Raw genomic sequence first — 8,135 nt, 5'->3', positions numbered from 1 at the left:
CATGTGCTGTGCCTGCCTGCACCCGCTGGGTGTTTCTCTGCCTCTTTCTTGCCAGGCTGCACCCTTGTACCACCCTGGGAGCCAGAGGCTGTTGCCACTGCCTCTGATGTGCTGCTTGGCTCAGCACCTTCGGGACTCCGTGCCAGGACAGGTCCCTGGGGTGGCACGGTGGCTTCAGCACACTCTGTCCCAGTGGGTAAACTGGGTGACAACTTGGCAGGTTTTCCTCACAGGGGCAGTGTGGGGGGAGCAGACATGGACGTGGAGAAGCTCATCACGCTCAGCTCCCACCAGTGTGAGAGGTTGGGGGCAGACAGAGCAGTGAGGATGTATCCACAGCTTTTTGCCTTCACTTACCCATGGTAGTAGGTGCTGGCTGCTTCCCCAGGGCAGTTTTGCACCCAGGTCCAGCCCTGGGCCATACCAAAATCAGGTGTATATTCTTCTGTCACCACCCCACACCTCCCAATGGGTCTGTGTAGGTGGGCTGGGCAGTTATCCTCTGCGCAGAGAGCTGGGGGTTGCTGGTGGGAGCAGTGTCCCAGGAGCTGCTCCTTGAGTCTGCCATGAGCTGCTCTGTCCTCTGTTTGTGGCCCCCTGGGGACAGCAGGTTTGATTTTTACCAACTGGCCCGATACAAGGGCGACAAAGCAGCTGGCTGCACAAGTGTCATTGTTGCCTGGTCACTTGGTGAAAATGGGTTGTAGACCCACCTTCAACCACTTTACTTGCCACCAGCTCAGCTGGCAGTGTTGTGGACTGGTAGGAGACGTCCAGCACATGATTCTAATGTGGGCAGAGCCTCCAGCAGCTCCTTGTGCTAGCAGCACCATGCGGATGTGTGGTTGGGGCTGGAATTACTCATGTTGTGGCAGTAGAGGACTTCTTAATGATGTGTCCTGCTCCAGCCAAGGCAGGTTTGTCAGATGTGACTCACCTGCTGTGTCACAAGTCTGGGTGGCCTCAGACCAGCGACCTTTGAGTCTTGTGTATTAGCTCACGGAAACCCAAATCAATAATAACTGGGAAAAGGGAAATACCCAAAGAGGAACAATCCCGGGACAGCCCTGCTGTGGGCAGAGGGTGAGAGCAGGGGTAGGAAGAGCAAGGTGCGGTGGTGGGGGATGCCCATGCTCCCCCCCTGCTCTTCTACCCAGCATCCACCCATTAAGCAGCCAGACATGGAACTCTTTTGGAAAGCATTACTTAACAAAGAAAAATGTTCAGCAGCTGACAGTGCCCTCAGGCAGAGTGCTGCTTTAACAGCAGCTTGGGCTGAGAGATTAACTCCTTCCCCTGCACACCGGGGTCTGGGTGGCTTTGTGGTCTCCCCCACGGCATGTCCCTAGGGCCAACACTGCTGGTGTGCCATCCTGTCCCTTACCCAGGCCTCAGGTGATGGGGAAGGGGCTCTGCACGTAGCCTGATGCTATGGAGGTGTGTTTTTGTTCAGAAGGGGACCCTAAGCTGTGGCACCGGGTGCTGGGCTGCTCACCCCACCAGAGCTGTGTGCAGCAGGAGGTGAGGGGGGTGTCACCCTGAGCCCCGGTCCTCTGGATGCATCTGCCCCTGCATTGAGCCATGGTTTGGCTCCGACGTTCTGTTTTGACGTGTGCCGAGAGGGTTGTTCTCTGTGCTCCTGCAGAAGCAGCTGCTGGGACATGTTTCTCTATGCTGGGGATTGATATTTTTTGCTCTGGACACATGGAGTGACTGATGATGAGCAGGAAAACGAAGTGTTTCTCTCGGCAGCGGGGGAAAACGTGTGCTGAGAGAGGGCGTGGGTTTCTCCGTGTGCTGGCGGAGGCAGCTGGGTGTGGGAGAGGAGCACGGGTGTTGTGGGGTGCCCCCACCCCAGAGCTCTCGAGCTGGGTCGCTGACATGACCCTTGGTGCACAGTCTCCTCTCCCCGACACCTCCTCCTGGGCTGCATGGAGGGTTGGGGGACGTCTTGGTGATTTTTGCCCCTGGCATCTAGGGCAGGGTCCATCCCACAGCTTTTTACCAGCTAGAAGTGGGACATCTGGGCTGGCTGAGGAAACTAATCCGAGCAGGAGGCTGCTGAGCCACGCAGAGATCCGCTCCTCTCGTTGGCAGCTGTGGTGGTCTTGGATATCACTGTTGCTGCCTTCTGTCCCTGGATATTCATCGCTGCCTTTCTGCTGGAGGTTATCTTCACGTCAGCCGGCAATGTAGGAGTGCTCCTCAGCCATTTCTGGGGGGAATTCAGTGGGTTTAGGTGAAAGTGCTGCAGGAGGTGGGGTAGTGGACTTTGCATGGGAGTGGCTGATGAGATGTCGTGTCCCTGATGGTGGTGAGTCTATGGTGGGGCATCTCTGCAGGTACGGTACCAAACACGGGAGCGTGGGCAGGGCTGAGTGCTGTTGGCTGGGGTCATAGCAGGTTCCTCTCCTGAACAGCTGTGCTGGGCAGATGTTAGAGGAACCTGTTAAAGGGAGAAAGGGAAGTAGAAGAACTGGGCAGTGAAGGGAAGGGAGACATGAGAGCCAGGTCAAATATGGGATCCAAGTGTCTTGCACTGCAGGTGGTGATCAGGCAGGGTTAGTGATCTCACTGCTGTTGGACCCTCTGCCTGCTCAGGTCATCTCTTGGGGTGGCAGACGCCTGGGTGGTGGGCTGCCGTGCTCCCACAGCACAGCGTTTCCCTGAAGAAGCCCCCCCTGGGGTCCCCATGAGCCTTGACATCATCATACATGTTAAATGGTGGCTGCTGCCTTTCCTGGGCATTGCAGCAACCCAAGACTTATTTAATGTAGTGTCCTGGTTTGAGGGAGAAATGCAAAATACTGCACAGTGCTGGGGCTGTGGGAGTCCAGCCCTTGGTTTCAATGTGGTCCTCTTCTCAGGCAAGGTCCCGCTGGGACCACTGAGGGTCAGGGAGTGAATCCTCCTCTTCCCAGAGCCTGTAGGCGAGAGCAAACCAACCGCTGTCCCGCTCTGCCTGGGTGCGGATATCAAACCCTGTGGGGAAGGGAAGACAGGCGTCCCACCACCCAGTCCTCCTCCCCAGGCCCACACTGAGCAACAGAGGCTCTTCCAGCAAAGCAGGAGATCAGAAATCCAGGCAGCCCGATTAGAATTATAATAATAGTAATTAATGCCTTGCCTCTCTCTAAGGATTTTCTAGTGAGGCTTGCCAGGTGCTGGCTGGGCATTAACTAATTAAAGCAATAGCACCCATGTGAAGGGGATGGGTGCCAGGTGGGTCAGGGGACCGCAGGGGCTCAGCTGGGGGCTCACCTTCCCTGCCCTCATCTTCCTCTGTGGCTTGGGGGGATGATTAAAAGGGAGGAGCTGGCTTAGGAGGGATGGTCCTGAGTCTGCCCTCTTCCCCTGGGGGTGAGGGTTAATGTATGGGGGAGAAGAACAGGTCAGGACCCCCCCTGTGTCACCCAGGGATGCTCACCGGGTCCCTAGTGATGTAAGCGAAAGGGTTTGCACATACCTCTGTGTGCATTTGGGGACAAATAAACTCTAATGCATCAACTCCTGTGCGTGCACGTGCCTGTATGTGGGAGGCTGCTCCTGCATGCAGATTTCCATCGACACACAAATGCCAGTACGTGGGCTTGCATAGACACAAGCCAGCACAGTAACACCAAGGCTGGAGAAAACGCTTTACAGGGAAAGACTTGAAGAGCTCAAATTGCTCAGTTTATCAAGGAAATTGAGAGGTGTGTTGATTTTGGTGTGTAAGTACCATCAGAAGGACAAATTACTCAGCACTAAAGGACTCTTTAATGTCAGAGAAAGACGGAACAAGAACCAGTGGCTGAAGCCTGCCAGAGTCAGACTAAAAAGCAGGCGTGCGCATTAGCAGCAAAAGCAAACTGCCAAGGGACGTGGCAGGGATTTTTGTCCCTTGGCGAAGGGCAGTCTCCTCTCTCTGGTGGAGATGTCTCAGCAAAACTATTCTATAACCAGGCACACGGTATGAGGGTAAGCGGGTGATACTTACTAATGCTGTTACAGCCCCAGATTTTTTGTTTTCCTTACTCCTTGAATGAAGCCTGGGACACTGTCTAAGGGCACAGGGTTGTGAAGCACCCATAGGATGGAGCCCAAAGCTGCTGCCTGGCCCCCTCACAGTGGTGCCTGCCATCTCTCCTGTGTGAGTTGTTCCACATCACTTACTGCCCTCTTCTCATCAGCCCCAGCAGCAGGGCGCCAGTAGGGCCGGTGGCCCTCACATCTGGGAGGCTTTGCAACCGTGGGAGGCTTTGTGCAACCATGGCAAGACGCAGTTCCAGGAATGGCTGAAGGCTTTTGCAGAGCCCCAGGACATTGAGATCCCAGAACCTGGTACACCACAGGTGGGACATTCAGCTCCATGTGCCCTTGGGGAAGCTGCCTGGGACCTTGGCCGCGGCTGCCTGCGAGGGGAGGGCGGTTGTGCGGGAAGGTGCAGCTGAATAATGCTCCATATGTGTGAACTGGTGAAAGGTGTCAGCACAAAACAAATGAGTAACCCTTGTTGCTCTCAGTATCAGATGACGTAGTTGACGGGCCAGGGAATCAGCTGAGAAGCGGTGACGTACTGAGCAAAGCAGGGAAATTATTTGGGAAGGTAATAAACTTAAGTGTAATATAAGATAACAGTATTATGGCTTTTAGGTACATTCATAGGTATATCGCATCGTTATCAGTGGTGTATATAGCGTAACTATATCGGCAGTGAGCCCTCCATGGGCTTGCTGTTCACAAGTGTGTATTTTAGTTCAAGGGAAGCTTAAAGCTAATGGGTAACTTCCTTGGCCACGCTGCTCTGCTGCTTTGTCCCTTCCTCCAACGCAGCTGACCCCTTATGGGGTGCGGTGGCCTGACCCAGCCTGCGGCGAAGCCCGCACCCGGTCACCCGCTTGCTCCCCTCAGTAGGATCGGGGAGAGGTTGGAAAAGCAAAAGTGAGAAAACTTTTGGGTTGAGAGAAAGAGTCCGCGTTTACTTGTAAGAGAGGGGCTAGAAAGCAAGGGAGGCCAGGTAGCACCCTGCGAGGCTGGCCTGACTCCCCGGCACCCACGCACCCCGAAGCGACACAGCGGGTGGAAATGACCTTACAAACTGCCCCAGGGGTAACGTGCTGCTGCCTCACCCAGAAGTGTTCACATCATTAAATCCTGTACCAGTCACGGCTCAGGTATGCCAGAGCATTTCCGCAGTGCCTCTCCCTGAGGACTCCCTCACTCGGCTCAGTCCCACCAGGAGAGATGACCGCATCCAGTGCAGGGGAAACTGAGGCACAGTCAGGTGGGGCTGTGCCTCCTTCATGTCACCAGGCACAGCTGCAGGACAACATCTGGAAGGCCAAAAGAGGAACAGATTTAAGTCACAAGACAATGCCTATGACATAATCATGAAGTCTTTTGCATATATATAACAATACATATATAGGCAGAACCAGACCTGCAGCTACAGCTGGTCCCTTCGTGGGGATATTTTGCCCATGTGTGAGAGCACTCACAGCTGCTCTCCCGGAGCCCGTGGTCGAAGATGGGCCGTGCTGCAGACAGAGCACAGCCAGGTGCCAGTGGGGGGGTTATCAATACTTTTTTCTTTTTAATAACTGTTATGTTCTTTGTCAAGAATTTTCACCGTCCTTGAAGTTAGGGAAGCTTGATGACATCTAAAAGGAAAATTTTATTCTAAAACTGGGGTTGACATTTGGTTTTGTTTTTTTTCTCTTTTTAAATTTCCCTTTTAATAAGGGGGAAAAGGAGGAAGGGAGAGCAGACAGAACCCAGAGGAAGTAAGATTTCCCACCACCACAGCAAACCCTTCAAAACATTTATTTTTTTTTTAAGAGAAACAATAGACCAAAATAGCAGGAAAGTGAATCTTTTACAGTTTACCAAACATCCTTAGGCTTTTTTTTTTTTTTTACCCACTCTAGATTTTGGTGCTGTTGACTCTGTGTGCAATTAGATAACAGGGGTGACTCCAGGGCATGTGCAGGTGAGCAGGGAGGCAGGAATGCAAATACGCATTTGACTCCAATGAGTAAAATCCTCCTGAATCCAGCACTACCGGGCCACGTATGGGGAGCGCAGGCACCAAATATATTGAATTATACCCATCTAGTTATGTCTTGGAAACCGCTACACAAGATGCAGCCATGGTCCAGGGGATAGATTAATGGCATGGCATCACCGCCAGCCATGTCACGAGAGGGGCTCCCGTATTTGTGTCGAAGCGCACGGTGCCTGTCTTGCAGTACTATAGCTGTGCCACAGCGAGCAGAGCCGTGGCCGGAGCGCCTTTGTTCAGCTCCTGGCGCAGGAATCGGTTTTATTCATGTTGTGACCTTGGGCGAGCAACTTCGCAGTGCTTAAAATTAACTTTTCTGCAAACAAGGCACAGAAACCTCTTTGCGTCAGGAGAGCTGCGGTGCAGTGTGTGGGGCTTGGTTTTGGTGAAGGGTTTTTTTTCACACCGAATTTTTTTTTGTGTGTGTGCAGTGTCCCTCTGGGTTGAGGGTGCCGGTGCTGCCCCAGCAATGGGGTGGCCCCAGTGGTGCACAAAGCCCCGAGTGAGGCCACTTTCCATTGGGAAAGGGGGTTCAGTAAAATCTGCTGTAGCTCCGGGTGCTTTTGCCCCCCTCCCAGTTTGTTCAGAATTGCTGGCAGAGCTAAACAGGGGCTGCAGAGTCTGATGAGAGAGGCTGCGGGCTCGTCTTACAAAAAAAGAGATGAGAAAACCAGCGTGCGTAGCCTGGCAAAACAAAAGCTAAGGGCAGCACAAGGAGAGTGGTGTATGGATGTGTCCCAGGGTACGCCCGGCGGGAGGAGACGGGCTGCTGAAAGCCTTGGCACAGGACGGCAGGGGGGCACGTTGCCTCTGACGACATGCGGGCTGGAAAAATAAGAGGTAGATTTTAAAGACGGGAGGAGGGAGGGCCTGGAAGAGTTTCCCAGCAGGAACCCTGTGTGCTGGGAATACACAAACTCCTCTGGTGCTTTATGAGGGGTTTCACATTGCGACACCCACCGTAAGGCGGCACGGAGGGTCCCACAGCCCTGTGTGGTGTCACTGCGGGAGGACGTCTGGCCGGCCAGGTCTGGGCTGGGTGTGCTCTGCAGATAAACCGCTCATTTTATACTTATTCATTCTGCCCGTGTATACAGCCTGCTCATCAGTGGCCAGGAGGCCTCGCCAGGAGGTGCCTTTCCCCAGCGCTGTCTGCGGTGTGGGTTTTACAGATGGTTTTTATTTGGTCACACAGTGCTGAGGGTGGACACGGCAAGTGTGACGGAGGGACGCCCAGCTGCTTGCCCCCCCTGGGATGTCCAAGCCGGGTCAGACACCTTCACCCTGCTGATCTGTGGAGAGCACAGTGCCATCCTTCACCCCTCAGCCCCGGTCCCAGGCAGCCATCGGGCCCCCTGTATTTGCCTCTTGCTGGACACTTACAGTGATTTGGGTTATAAAAATAGGAGAGGGGAGAGGTGACAGCTGGGCTGGGAGAATTACAGGGAGGAGATCAGATTAAAGGGAGCAGGGAGCACCAGGAGGCAAGATGGCCCCATGCTGGAGCAGCCAGCTCCTTCCCTCAGAGCCCAGCCCCACAACTGGCTCCTTCTCTCACACCCCGGACCCACATCCCTCACAGCACAACCTGACCCCACCAGTTGCCTCGTCCCTCGCAAGCATGCTTCACAACCAGCTGCTTCCCTCGCAGCACAGATCAGCCCCACAGGCTGACCCTTCCCCCACAGTATAGCCCCACAAATGGTTCCCTCCCTCATAGCACAGCCTGGACCCACAACCAGCTCCTTCCCTCACAGCATTGATCAGCCCCACAGGCTGTCCCTTCCCTCACAGCTTGGCCCCACAAGCTGCCCCTTCCCTCATAGCACAGCCTGGACCCACAACCAGCTCCTTCCCTCACAGCTCAGCCCCACAAGTGGCTCCTTCCCTTACAGCACAGCTCAGCCCCACAAGTTGCCCCCTCCCTCAGAGCCCGGCCCCACAACTGGCTCCCTCCCTCACAGCTCGGCCCCACAACCAGCTCCTTCCTCCATAGCACAGCCTGCGCCCACAACCAGCCCCTTCCCTCACAGCTCAGCCGCCCCGTCCCTCAGGGCCCGCCCCGGCCCCACGGCGCGGCCGCCGGGGCGGG

The sequence above is a fragment of the Charadrius vociferus genome, unplaced genomic scaffold, assembly GCF_000708025.1.
Source record: "Charadrius vociferus isolate BGI_N301 unplaced genomic scaffold, ASM70802v2 scaffold1040, whole genome shotgun sequence".
In the NCBI taxonomy this organism is placed as follows: domain Eukaryota; kingdom Metazoa; phylum Chordata; class Aves; order Charadriiformes; family Charadriidae; genus Charadrius; species Charadrius vociferus.
The sequence above is the reverse complement of the archived record's forward strand: the minus strand, read 5'-3'. Positions refer to the sequence as shown.